Below are 15,356 nucleotides of genomic sequence, written 5' to 3' on the forward strand. Positions count from 1 at the left end.
GACCAGACCTCTCGGGTTGGCTAATTTTTGAAGCCAAAAATGGTCAAAAAATTTAAAAATAATATTATTTTAATCCCTCGACAGCTAGTTAACGGTTAGAATTTTAAAATCTCTATAAATACCAACCCAAAGCTTTTAAATTGGTTGTTGATTTCATTGATTTATATTCTTTTATTTATTGGGCATTTATTTTCAAAATCAATGCTCTCTTCTACTCTTCAATTGCAAAAATATTTTTGAAGAGCATATAATCTAGTTTCTCCCACACTTTCTTTTGAAAAACTCTTTTGTGGAGAAATCATTCATTTGAATTCTTTGAGCATTCTTTTTATACACATATCTTAAACTCAAAGATCACTTACTCTCACACTCTTCATTGCAAAAATATTTTGAGAGCACATTCATATTTCTTTTACATCTTTCTTTTGAAAAATCTTTTAGGAGAAAATCTTGGGGTTATAACAAGTAAGCCTTGAGCATATATAATTTATATATACTTGCTTGAGAGGCTTCTTGTTCTTGAGATTTCAAAGATCAAATTTCCCCCATATACTTCGTTTTGAAAAATCTTCTGGAAAAATTTGTAAGGGTCTTTTGGAAAAGACTTGAGTTTATATTCAAGTTCATATATTTAGCTTGAAAGTCTTTTATTTTATTTTGTGTTAATCTGTTAATCTCAAAGATCAAACTCTCCTATATGCTTCATCATTGAAAATTGTTTGTGGAGAAAAATCTTTGAGTAAATCAAGAGTGCTTTGAGCAATATATTCATTCATATATTTTTGCTTGAAAAGTCTTTTGTATTTTGATTTCACCAAAGGTCAATCTTAAAGATAAAACATTTTCCAAGCTCTCGGCCTTTACTTGAAAAATATTGTGAGAGAAAAACACTTACTCCACTATGCTTATTTCATATCATTAGAGAGTGCATATAGAATTTCACACTATACATCCCAGCTTATTTGAGAAGCATTTGTTTGTACGAAAATTTATTTTCATATCTTTGTATCCCTACGGTTCAGGTAGTGAACCGTATTCCAGGCGTGGGGTATCGCCCAAGGAGGAGGTGCTCCATCCTGTAAGGAGCAGTTGTAACGGTTTGGCTCCACCTGGTTAAAGGAGCTAGGGGGACTCCACCCTATAAGAAGAATTTGTAACGGTTTGGCTCCGCCCGGTTAAGGGAGTTAGGGGGATTCCACCCTATAAGGAGCTGTAAATGGCCTTCTGCTCTACTCGATTAAGTGAGCAGGGCAGTGGAATCCTCAAGCGGGTTGGCTTGAGGTGAGGATGTAGGTGGGTACACCCGACCCTTGTAAAAATATTGTGTCTGCCCTTTTCCTCCCTTCTCTATTTATTTTCTACACTTGCATGTTAATATTTAATTCATTGTGATTGTTATATTTACTTTAAGTATTTGCGTTCTTAAATATTTGTGGTATTTAAGATTGCTTAGAAAGAACTTAGGTTTGTGTAATATTGGTTGTGGTTCTAAAAATAGGACACACTTGACCTAAGATATTTTTTAAATACCCAATTCACCCCCCTCTTGGGAATACACCATTCCTCTCACAATCATGTAAGTAAACAGGTATGTACATCTCTATGGAATATATTTAAAATAGGGTGTGATTTAAGAATTGTCTAATAAGATCCCCAAAAATGGGGATCTCAATAGAACACCCCCCGCCCCCCCCCCCCCCCCCAAGAGCTAACACAGGCAATGCTTGAAAAGCCCATTGCCTTTTTTGAAATCATAGAGGCACCCTTTCAAAAATCAAGAAAATATTTTAAGAAAATAGCTCCCAGATTTATTTCAAAACTTTGTAGAATTTTTCTAAATATTTCATGATATTTTCAAAATTTTTGGAAGGTTTTTAGAGCCCTTTTTCATTTTCCCAATTAAAAAATAAATTAAAATATTTTCTTGACCTCATAAATATTTTTCCATAATTTTTTTGATATTTTTTTTGTGATTTTTTTGCTATTTTTCAAAATTTTAAATCAAATAAATAAGGTAATAATAAAATAATTTAAAAAATAGGAGAAACCAGTTTGAATCAGTTTAGGTGGGTTCTGGTTTTCGGGTTTATTTCAGGTTTTTGGTCCTTAGCTCTCAATTTAGGTTTCGGTTTGGGTTATAAGGGTTGGTTCTAGTTCAAGTCTGGGTTCCTAGCTCTTGGTTTAGGTTTAGGTTTGGGTTCTAGTTCAAGTCTGGGTTCGTGGCTCTCGGCTTAGGTTCAAGTTCAAGGTTAGGTTCAAACCCAAGTTTAGGTTCAAGTTCTCGCTTTCACAATTACACTCACAGTTTAATATTACATTATTATAATAAGGAAGGAAAGTCAAAGTTACCTACAATCTTCCATTCCTCCAGTCTTCTTTTCCCTCTTTATGAGTCTGTTTGGTGTCTGTCTGGAGAAACCTATGGGGCCTGTGTTAGTTCTAGTGCAACCCCAATAGGAGGGGGGGTGAATTTGGTATTTAAAATTTATCACCTAGGTTAACTGGTTTTATCAATAGTGTAATACAACCTAAGGTCAGTCTACGTAATCAATAAATAAACATACACGTGCAGTAAAAGTGAGGTGTTAAAAGTAAACAGTATACACAATATGTTATCAAGATTCATCCAAATTGCTTACGTCCCCGCCTTGGCCACACTAGCACAAGGATTACCACTATAATGCTCACTTAAACGGGTGGAGCAACACCTATACAACCAGGTCAATTCAAAGGGCTGGTCTCAACCAACACGCCTTAACAGGATGACACACCTAGCTTTCCTAACCGGGTCTAAGCTAGTCCGGGACTATTCCACAGGGCTAGTCTCCCTCTTTAAACCCACGCTTGGAATACAACCAATGTGTATAACATTTGTACATGGAAATATGCTTCCAGACAAGCATATGTGTGCACCAATACAACTCAATCAATATTGCAAGCACGAATGATATGTAAATATGCTCAATGCTCTAATGTGTGCTAATCACTCAATTAAGTATAGATTTTCATTTCATGTCTAGAGTGTATATCCAAGCAAGATTTGACAAACAATATATGAATAACACAAAATCAGATTAGGGTTTCAAATATGCTAAGCAAGTTAAATCAAGCAAATTCAATAAGATATTTCAATATATAAAGCATAATGGAGTAGTTTGAAAAACTAGCTTTTTGAAAAGGATTTTTGCACATAAAAAATATAGGTTTAGGTATCTTGCAATGACAATGCTAGAACCACAACCCTCAAAGTCTTCCCACACAAGATTTATCAAATGAAATCGGTGGAATAACTTTAATGTTAAACTCTCAAATAAAATCAGTCAAGCAACAACACTAGTGAGAGTTCTAGCTAGTAAGATTAAGCACACTAGCCTTAGAGATACTCATAATGCTTAAAGAGATCAAAAGTGAGGAGTATGTGAGTATTTGAAAGTAGTATTTGGCTAATATAGGGTTTTGGATGTTGAGAGAATTTTGCCCTAATCAAATTTGCTAATCCTTGCTAATTAAGACAAATGAATAGGTATTTATAGGCAAGGAGGATTTTTTAACAGTTGGGGACACAATGGGTATAATTAAATTTATTTCAAAATCCATTAATAAAATTAACCCAATTTACCCCATTTAAAAATCAGTAAAAAAATATTTTAACCCGGGTGGTTCGGGTGCTCGAATAAACATAGTCAAAAATCCAGTTTTTAGTGGTCCAGGTGCCCGAATAGTGAGTCGGTCGGCCGAAATTATACTCGAGTGGCTGAATAAAGTCAGTAGCCAAATGTTCGTAAATTAGGGTGCCCGATTCCAAGTTCAGTTAATCGAACTAATCGATTCGGTCGCCCGAGCCCATTTTGAACGTGATCGTTTGGGCACCCGAGTTGTTGAAAAGGAACCTAGCACAGGTTTGGGTGCTCGAGGAAGATACACTCAAAATTGGTTCAGGTGCCCGAATTACCAAGTCAACATATTGACTTGTTCGGTCACCCGATCCGTTTTACACGGCATAGGTTCGGTCACCCAAACTCTCTCAACATTTTCATTTAAGTTCATTTTAGCCAAACTTGATTCCTTTGATATGAAGATGATAATGGGGACTTATTAGTGCATATGTCTTGGGACCTAGGGTCTTTTCAAGTACGCCCAAAAACCTGGCGTCGGTTGACCGAAGGGTGCCCTAAGGTCATTCGGTCCCTAAGGTCTTTCTAAGGTCTGTGTAGGTACCTAAAGTCCAACTAGGGTCAATTTTAGCATACCTACCTATCATGCATAATGCGAATTATTACAAGCCATAGGAGTGCACAGTCCATAATTAAATTTACGTCCCAAAATGAAGAAATGAAATAATAATTACAAAGACAACACATATTTCTTCATTCATCGGCACGAACACCACACGCCATCATGATATGTCTTTCAGTCCAAATACACATGTACAGTGAACCTACATGCAAACCTTAGTACAACCATCAGTACCAAGAGTATTTGTCATAATCAAAACTGGGTGTGACCAATCAGGTCAACATCCTGCTTCTGTGTATGGTATAAACGCACTCGCATGTTTATCCTAAAGGGACTTGTAGAATAGCCCTAAAATCTGGCTATAGTGCATACGGATAACCAAAAAAAATTTGATCATGCAAACCCTAATTACGTGATTAGGATTATAATTGCGAGATCTATCTGGTTTGATCCCAAATCTACAAGTACGAAAACGAGCTTTTGAAGATGACCAGGAATCTTCTACTATATTCCTTGAACACGCCTTACTCTTGAGAGAGTGGACTCGTAAGCAGTTGCTAAGGTTTTCTTCTCTCACGAAAACGTCAACCTCTATGAGAGTTCACTCGTCTAATCCTAGTCGTTGAATGGAGAATGTGTATATAGGCTACAGTAGGGACCTCTAGGCAAATATGATTAGGACTTCCCACGTAATTAAGAATTCCTAATCCGACCTGAATTTATCCTTAATTACGTTAATTATAATTCATACCACTAAAGAATTATAATTGCACTCCCTGTCGTATTCAAAATTAAATTTCAAGCTCTTATTATTAAATGCTTATTTATCTCCCCACATAAAGATTACAGATACTCGTCCATTAAATTAAATTACTGACAGTTTAATTAATTGACATATTAATTAGCTGAGACCTTCCACTTAACTTATTTGATGTGTCGGATTTAAAATCTACTTGTATGGTTTGACACAATCAAAACTTATAAGTTTCCTCAAGGGGGTATCATCAATCCCAATATCAGGAAGTGGATTCCATCAATAATTAATGTTCACCTTACACATAATGTCATCACCCAACTCACTAAGTTTTTTGACCTATAAAGAATCTCACTCTCCTATGAATCAAAGTAATAAACACTATATGCACATGTCCAATAATCATATTAGGATCAAAAGCATAAGCACTCATAATAACCATGAGGTAAAACAATTACCCCAATACGATCATGTTCAATACACACAAAGTGTACTAGCACAAAGAGTTGGAACTGTACCATTCCCAATAGTCAAGACAGGCGTATTAAAACCTTGTGCTATAGTCCTACCAATGGTGTATCTAATTTCATTTAAGATTGTGAACAATAAACTTATATTCTATAAGAACTGATGATCTAATCTTCTGTGTATAAACCGTACTCTACACACTAGATCACCTACTATATAGAATAAAAGACACACATATGTAATCATTAAATAATGTTAGGCAAACATTGCTCACAAAGATTCTCATTAAAATGGTATAAGTGAAGTTATTAATAAATACTAAAACTGATTACATAAAGCATGTCTTTCAGTAAAATCCCTAACATATCCTTCCAAGTGTGGGTAGTCAGGTACCAATGGGTGTGCCTTCTAAGGAGACGACTCCAACCTTATGGAGTCTTTAGGGTTGTTGCTACTTTGTGACTTCTTCAGAACTTCCTTGTGCTGCTTCTGAATCTTATGAATGTGCCTTCCTTCTTTTGTCAATTTGCCCCCTTTCTCTATCTGCGTTTGTCCTCCCTTTCTCCTTCGTAGTGTTGGTGTGTCTTGCTCTATGCGAGACTCCTCTATTTATAGGGTTGGTCCTAGGGCAATTTAGTCAAGGTCCAGATTGTCCTTTCTTCCTTTTTTCCTTCCAAACAGCAATTCGATTGCTGGCTTTCCTTCTTACGACAATGCAATCCCTAATTCCTGCGATATGGCCAATTCTCCATTCAATGGAGAGTTTGGAAAATACTTTTGTGGGGGACGAATTCTAATTGATTTTGCAATATTCTTTTGAGGATTATTTCCAAATTGGTTTTGAATCAAGGTATCATGCGCATGCATCTTTAGATTTTTGACTTTTTTCATTTAACTGCTCTAACTCACCCAAATTTGTTTCCAAATTGATGAACATGGGTCCTGGAGATGCCTCAAAATATTCCCGGAGCATGGGTGCGAATTGGTCTTTGAAGACTTTCCTTTTGCATTTTTATTTTTGGATTTTCCTGTATTTGGCAATGTATTTCTAAAATGTATTTAAGTGTATGCTCCTGTATTTCTCGATCCTATACTGTATCCTATTAGGCATGTGTCCCCTAATAAAAATATTTATTTCTGACACACATGGGACTCTATTTAAACCTTGGAACAAAATGGTAATAACAACAAATGGCTTGAAAAACTGAGTATTCACCTAATAACAAAAGTTCTCAATTAACCAAAATTTGATTAAAAGGACTTTACAAAAACCCCCTAACACCAATCAAATTCCAACGACATGGGTTGAAATAACTAGCTAAGGAATTAACAACGCCACCATGATCTGACTCGTGCTCAATTGTAGTATAAGTTCCATTGACTTAATGGGACAATAACAACTCAAGAAGGGACATCAAGAATTAAGGACTTAATCTGAATGAATAATCCCCACAATTAGATCATGAATTGAACTAATTTGACTCGAGACCCTCACTTGTTCGAAATGGGTGGTTTGATTTCACGTATTTCAACAATTAGAGAATCTTGGTAAAAATTAGGGTGTCTACAAACCTCAACAATCCATGGTTTGTTTCATGTCTATGTGTTTGTGATTGATTTGAAAAAATCATTTTATTGTTCTAAAATCTTATTGTTATTGCTCCAAAAAATAATTTATCAATTGGTATTAGAGCTGGACCCAAATGTTTCATGATTATATACATGAAAATCATTTTTCAGACCTATTCTGATTTCTTCTGATTTTTTTTTTATTCTTTATCCTATGTTATGCGTGTGTTAATTCATAACACGAACAAGAAAAATAGGATGATTGAAAATTTTTATTTTCAACAAATTTAAATCATGAACGAGTTGAGTCATGGCTGTGAGTTTACCTTATGTTGATTATGTAGGTAGCATGAATAATATGAAATTCACGTCCAATTATGTTTTTAGGATGATATGAGGAGTTGTATCTTAGAAGAGTGTTAAGAAATCTCTTACAACTACCTTGACTATGGAGGTAGAGTTCATTACATGTTATGAGGCAACTTGTTAGACTTTGTGATTGCGAAATTTTATCCTAGGGCTTCGCACAGTTAATTCTACTATAAGACCATTATTGATATACTGTGATAATGCTACTATTATTAGTTGAAACATATAAATATTAAATATACATTTTTTAGAGAGAAGATTAGAGATAGACAAACTCATATTGATTGCGGCTCCATTAGCTAAGGGATTGTCTCATAAAACTTTTTAGGAGCATGTAACTAGCATGGATTAATTAAAACCCTTTGATATTTTGTGCTAGTGGAGTGCATCATTATGATTGATGTTGATTATATAGATTTGATGATTATATTATTCTAGAGAATTATATGAATTAATCAAGTTAATTATTGTTTATTATGATGTGTGTACACTTATGTAAAATTTGATTATAACCATATTATGATTTACATATATTGAGGCATTTTGTTTGGCCTTATTGATGAAATATTGAGATAGTTGTCTCATTATGATGTATTTGGAAACATTTTGATATTAATCTCTATTGATATTTTGATGTAACCTCATTGGTAAAACATAGAAACATTATAATTGAGTCTCACTGTGGTATGTTTTAGATATATTTTGGTATTGATCTCAATTGGCTTCTTTGAGAAGCATATGCATCTTGATGGATGCTAAGGCTATTGGAGATATTTGGCCTAGTCTAATTATGTAATGTACCTAGACATTTTTGTTTAGTTTCTATGAGCTTCTTTGAAGTTGGAACATCTTGGGTGAATGCTTGGACAATTTGCAAAATAGGCACATTGGTCACATTTTTCCATATTGTTTTGACCACACTCTCATGTCGCATGTATAGTCACGAGATTGTATACGTTTTGACATTGTAATGTTAGTATCCATTCAGGTAGGTATGCTTACATTGTTGGATATGCATGATTTAATTATGGACTTAGTGTTTGGTCATGAGGCTATATGCGTTTCGACTTGTATGAAGTGTTAGTTTAAAGGTTTCATTAACCTGGATTTGATGATAACAAACTATATTATGGACTACTATTTTTTGCCTAAGTTATTTTCAACAAGATTAAAGTAATTAAAGTTGAAGAAAAGTTGAAGAATTGAAATAAAATGTTGAAGACTTTGGTTGATTGATTTGTTTTGTTTCTCTCTCAATTGTAATGTACTTTAACTTGTAAACCCATAAGAAAATTTAAGACATAGCATAAATGGACCTAAACTAGAGAATTGGGAACAAAAGTAGGTTAAACCCCAACCTTTGTGCCAAGGGTGGTTGACTAGCCCCAAGGGGTGGTCGACCAGCCTAGGTAGAGGCCAAAGGTAGTTGATCGGCCCCTAAAGGCAGTTGTCCCATCTGACAAGTTTTTTGGCATCACTTTTTCTTTTCTAATAGCCAATAAACGATCGACCGGTCTGACAAGTTAAAAGGCTCCAACGAGTAAAAAATGGATAGGTTTTATCCAAACTTTATATATATGTCTTTCAAAGCCTTAAGAACATTAAAGAACATACACACATTGAACTACCAAGTGCTTTAACCTTAAATTTTCTTTCATTCTCTTTATGCTCCAAATTGCTTATGTTTAAGAGATAGTTTAGATTCTAGAGCATTAATCTTGCATATTCTTTGAGAGTTTCTTGTATGAGCTTTAATTTGTAAATAATTCCTAATGAAAAAATTTTATGTTGTAAGCTTTGTTATATTTGATTTCCTTGGTCTCTAAAAAATAAGGGATTATATTGTCTTTTGGTTTCCTTATCTCATAAAGAGCAAGGGTTGTAATTTGATTTCCTTGATCTCCGAAAAACAAGGGTTGTAATTGGTGTCCTTGCTGCCTTGAAAGTAAGGGAATTAGTTGAACCTCAAGATAGTTGGTTTTGAGAAAGTGGACGTACGCAAGATAGTCGAAACACTATAAAAGTGTTTGCATTTCTCTGGTCCTTCTTTCTTTCATTTAATTGCTTTAATATTGTGTGATTTTCTTATTTGTTTTGCTTTGCTTTAATTTTTGCATCAAACATTTAATTCTATTAAACCTAATTCATCCCTTCTCTTGGGTTGCCACTTAGGCCAACATGATGTTTGTAACCCTATTAGATATTAGTTTCTACACAATTGGATATGCAATATCTCATTTAGGACCATTACGTTGGACACTTACATTAATTGTTGGATATGCACGATTTCATTTGGACCTAGTGTCTAGTGACGAGGTTTTGAGCATTTAAATTGTATGATATTAGTATTTTTATCGGATATGACTTTCTACACAGTTCATTATACATGATCTCATTCTGGACCATTATGTTGGATGGTGCTGGCTCATGTTCGACTATTCTTTTTTGTGGGCCACATGTTGCATATTTATTTTCGATATTTTTTTTCTTTCTTTATAAAACTTTAGTTATGTAGTCCAAATTTGAGATTGTTAGAATTTTGTGGACTTACATAGCCTTTTAATAAACCCAGATTAAATGAATATCGAATATTTTGGGAGCATGAAATTAATAGGTCTTATAGTAAGTGATCACCGTATTAAGGTTATGGGCCTAAATCACTAGTGTATGGAATTTTAGTTTTTGTAGGCCTTGTTTGCATAGGAAGCCCCATGATGGGTAGGATTTTCTTATATTGGTATTTAACCAATAAGGAGAGGTCTTCCAGTCACCATAATTAAGTGTGATCGCCCATCAAGTCACGTATCAAGAGAAGGAAAGAGGGTAGTGAGCTCTCCTCATAGCAAAACTTTTCAAACTTCAATAACAAAGTCCATGATGCAAAGTACGCATCCGTAAATTAATTTATGTTCCATGTTCATGTACCTACTAATTGAATCGGGAAATCGTTTATTATCCTAAAATATTATTGTCATTGTTCTAAAAAATAATTTGTAAGGGTTTCGAACTCACTAATTATAAAAAATGTTAATATTTAATCTTCACGTAAATGAGATACATATGCTTCAATTTGGATATCAATGATATAGGTTCCACATCATTTTAGTGAGTCCAAACACTAAGGTTACGTTTAGTTTACGAAGTGGCTATTCCCAATAATAGGCTAGTTTTAGGAAATTAGTTATAATTAGTTATGCAAGAAATTATATTGTTATTATAAAGCAAATAATAACGTCAAACATTTTATGAGTCCATAATAAAGAATAGATAAGGAATAACCATTCCCAAGAATATGCTAGTTTTAGGAGGTTAGTTACAATTAGTTATACGAGAAATTATGTTGTTACTATAAAGTAAATAACAACGTCAAACATTTTATGAGTCCACAATGAGAAATAGACAAAGAATAATTATTTTCAAGTTTCATCATGGGAATGTCTATTTATTTTTTATTATATGTTGAATGAAATAATTAGAAACATACAAGTAATACCTATTCTCTTAATTCTCAAAATTTAAATTATATTCCATGTTATTTCAAAGAATAATTATTCCATCAAACCAAACAAGCCCTAATGTAACAATGTATATGTGATCAGTTAATTGGTTCCAAATCCTAGTTATACGCGGAGGCCAAAACGAGCCCTTAATAGGTCTTTCTCAGGAAAAACTCATTGGCTATTCAAACTATTTTATCACTCTAATTGAGTCAATTTTAGCGCCTTATTAATTATCAATACTTAATTTTTATAGTATCAATTTTTTTTTTTATAAGAACATTTTTATAACCTTATAAATTTCTTCCAGCTCGTTTCTCCAATTGAAGCAAGTAACTTTTTTCAATATATAAATTGGTGTGTTTGCATGGCACGAATAATATTTTCACATAAAAATATTCATATTCGAGTAAGTAATTTATTTCAAAATATAAATATATTTTATTAATGTTGGTAAATTAAGTGAAAATCAACAAGAAACCTCAATGAATTCTATGCATATGAAAATTGGGCATCAATAGCTCTACTTAAGTTAATCAAATACGTGTGAGAAGCCTAATAGAAATGATAAAGAGATTCCTTTGATCATCTACAATACCCCTTGAAAAATCATCATAAAAAAAGAAGGTCCCTTGAAAATTGAACAAGAAACCAAATTAGGAAGGTTGAAATAAAACAAGAAGACAAGTGGAAGGCTTGTATAGAGTCAAAGAATGGGAAAACAACATGTGCAAGATGTCGACAAAATTTTTTTTCCACCACATACATTTCTCGTTTTGCACACTTTTTCCTTATTTATTTAATAACACCTTTGAGTTTTAAGAATATGATACTCTACCTTAGGGGTGGGCAAATGGTCGGTTCGTCCAAATTCGGTTAATTAATTAACCGATTTAACTGAAATTTTCGGTTAACAATAATTTCTAATCGAACCGACCGAATTAGGTGTTGTAACCGAATCATACCTGACCGAACCAAGTTGTCGGGTAATTCAGTTAACCGAATTTGACTAAAATAATTTAAAATTAATTATAAAAATAAAATATGATTGCAAATTTTAAAATTAATTATAAAATTAATGTTTACCCTTTCTTCAGAATAAAACCCTAGCGGCTAGCCTTTGAAAAGTAAAAAAAAATAAAATAAGATTTAACATATAATATATTAATATTACTAATTTATATATGATTTTTAATTAATTAGTAATTCGGGTAATTCAGTTAACCGAATTAAAAATTCCTCATGCCCAAGTAAAAAATCGAATGCCCGAAATTATGCAAATCTATAACCAAATCGAACCGTTCTGAACTGACCAAACTCGGTCGGTTAATTCTTTTAAATCTGAATTATGCTCACCCCTACTCCACGCCCTTGATTTTTTCCCTTAAAGTTTAATTTTATTAATGAATGAACATTTCACTAGTTCATTGTTAATCAGTTATTAAGTATATGTAAAATAAAATAAATTTTACTTATAATAAAATAATGTTCTAAAATGACATCAATTTAATAAATTAAATCAGGAAAATTGGTCAATATGTTTGACCAAAACACTTAGCATGATGCAAACTCTTAAAAAGTGTAATAGTAATCTATAAATATATATCATGCACCGAAAAAAAGGAAAATGTGCATTGTGTGTCATTTTGAATAAAATTACCTGTATTTTTATTAAATGAAGTATTTAAAGGTTAAGTAGAAAGTCCAAATGAATACAAATTCGAGATAATTTTTTTCTTTTCTATTCTCTAACCAATTGAGAGAAGCGGAGAGAAGTTTGAATTTTTTTTTTTTTTTTTTTTTTCATTTCGGTATGTTTGGATGAATGATTTTTGTTTGAGAAAAGGAAAAGAAAAGAAAAAAAAAAAACGAATGAAAATTCATTTTCTATTATTTTTTTCTCTTTATATAAAATACTATTACAAATTAAAATTTTCTAATAGAATTATAAATTTTAAAAATTAAACACTAATCATGTGCCGAACTAAAAATTTGTGATTGATTTATTGGATTGATTGATTGATTTATAAATTTTAAAAATAAATTAGTTATAATAAATTTGTTACAATTATTTGTGCAAAAAATTATATTAATATTATGAAGTAAATAACAACGTAAAACTATAATAAAGAGTATTCCCAAATCTAACCGTGAATATATATTTTTCTTTTTTATTACATGTTTAATTAAATAACAAGAATCAACACCATCTTTCATCTTATTCTAAAGAATAACTAATTTCACAAACCAAACGAATCCCTAAAGTGTTCATAACACTTTATTTATTTATTAATTTTAATTAATATAAGTTGGGTAGATCCGCATCGATGCGTGTGGGTGTAGCCCCACTCAATTTATATATATAAGTACTAATAATATATATAAAATAGGCTTAGAGGCTAGAGCTAACTAAAAGTAGGGATTCTAAGCCCAATAAAAAAGCATTTTGGGGCTAATTTAATTTTTAAATTTTGGTGACCAATTCAATTAAATAAAATTAGATTCATAGATTTCGATTAATATCTTTTGAGAATTTCGTAAAATCAAGAGCAGCAAGTATTTATAAGGACTAGTGAAGACAAATGTAAATGAAATGCAAATGTAAATGTAATACAATTTCTAATAATAGTTTTTTTTTTTTTGTTACATAAGAACTCCAGCCACCAACAAGCCCTTAGGACCCCCTGGTGTAGCACCAAACCTACGAATCAACATACTCCTCCTAGGTCTCGCTAATCAAGTAAAGTCTGAAATGTGGACACGACTTCCATGCATCAGTTGGACGTTCAGCCAACCCGATCAATGGGACACATCTCCATTACCATCCACGGTCCCCACTGGCTCATAGAGCGAGCTCTCACCATTCACGGTTCTTGCTGGCTCACAGAATAAATTCTCACCATCCACAGGTACCGCTGGATCCGTGAGTATATTTACCTAGAATTGAATTCCTAATGCTTCTTCGTACGTGCCGATGCCTTTCCACCACGTCATTCCCATGAGGGCAATAGCTTTTTTTTTTTTTGAATGAATGAATGTAGCAAAAAGTTGACTTTGTTTTCTTTGTATGTTTGTTTTGATGACTACACCAATGCTATATTTAAATTAATAATTTAACAATTTTATAATTACAAACAAATAATTATAAAAAATAAAATCTGATTGAATAAATAAAAAAATTGTTAAAGAGTTGCTCATTGGGTACAAATGACATAGCCTAATGGTTATTTATTGTTAGAAGGATCTTTTGAGATAAAAAGATAGATTAAGAGGTTTAAGTGTCATTTTTAAAATTTGAGGGTGTATTTCAAATAAAAAGGTAAACCTAAAGGGGTTTAATTGTAATTTTTTCTCCAATTTTCAAGAAGGAGATGCGACTGGCACTCCAAAAACACCATAGACAGTCCCTTATTTATTTATTTTTATTTATTTTTCATACAATAAATTGATAAAGTACCCTCTTTTCTTGTTTTTTTTTCTTGTAAAGTTAAAATTAAAAAAATAAAGGATAAATTTTAAAAATAAAATTAATCTAGTACAATAAAAATAAAAAATAAAAATAAAAATAAATTGCTAATAACACTTTTCTTTTCTATGTATTAATTAGGGGCACTATGTGTGTGTGTGTATGTGTTTTTACTAATTTTTAAGAGATAATTGGAAATTAAGAAGATAATTAGAAGTGATAATTTTTTTTTAATTTATATATATTTTGAAATTTATTAGTTTTGGGAGATTGGGAGGACTATAGGAGATAATGAGACTTATATTTTGAAAAATAACAAATAATTTATTAAATTATTTATATATTCATTTGAAAATATTATCTCTAATCTCTAACATCTTCTAATCTTCTAATCTAATATTATAAGCGAGTGATGCTTTCTTTAGAAAATATCAAATTTATCCTTATAACTACGGATGATTATTTCAAAATATTCTTTTAATTACCACAATTATCTCAAAATACCCTTATCTAATATTGTAAAAAGGGTTCTTCCTTTGGTGTTTTCTTTCAAAAATATTAAATTTATTCCTATAGCTATTAATTATAATTTCAAAATGCTCCTTTAACTATCCATAACTATAAAAAAAAATATATATACCCTTATAATTATGTCAAATTTATTTCTATAACTACTTTTAATCATCCTAAAATATCCCTATTATTATTTACACATATCCCAAAATGCCCTTAAACTATAAATATAATTTTTAAAATTATTTTCTTTATAATTTTTAAAAAATTTCAAAAAATAGAGATCCATTGAGCGCACACACACCGTGAGCACATGGCCTATTGTGGGGCCCACCCCCAAGGGATGCACTTAGCTTTGCACTTTTTTAAAAGATAAGGTGATCCTCTTTGGATAACTGATTTTGTTTAGAAAAGAAAAAAAGAAATAAACGTATTTTATATTATATTATATTATATTATATCAAATAGTATTAAAAATAAAAAT

The sequence above is a fragment of the Malania oleifera genome, chromosome 13, assembly GCF_029873635.1.
Source record: "Malania oleifera isolate guangnan ecotype guangnan chromosome 13, ASM2987363v1, whole genome shotgun sequence".
Taxonomy (NCBI): Eukaryota; Viridiplantae; Streptophyta; class Magnoliopsida; order Santalales; family Ximeniaceae; genus Malania; species Malania oleifera.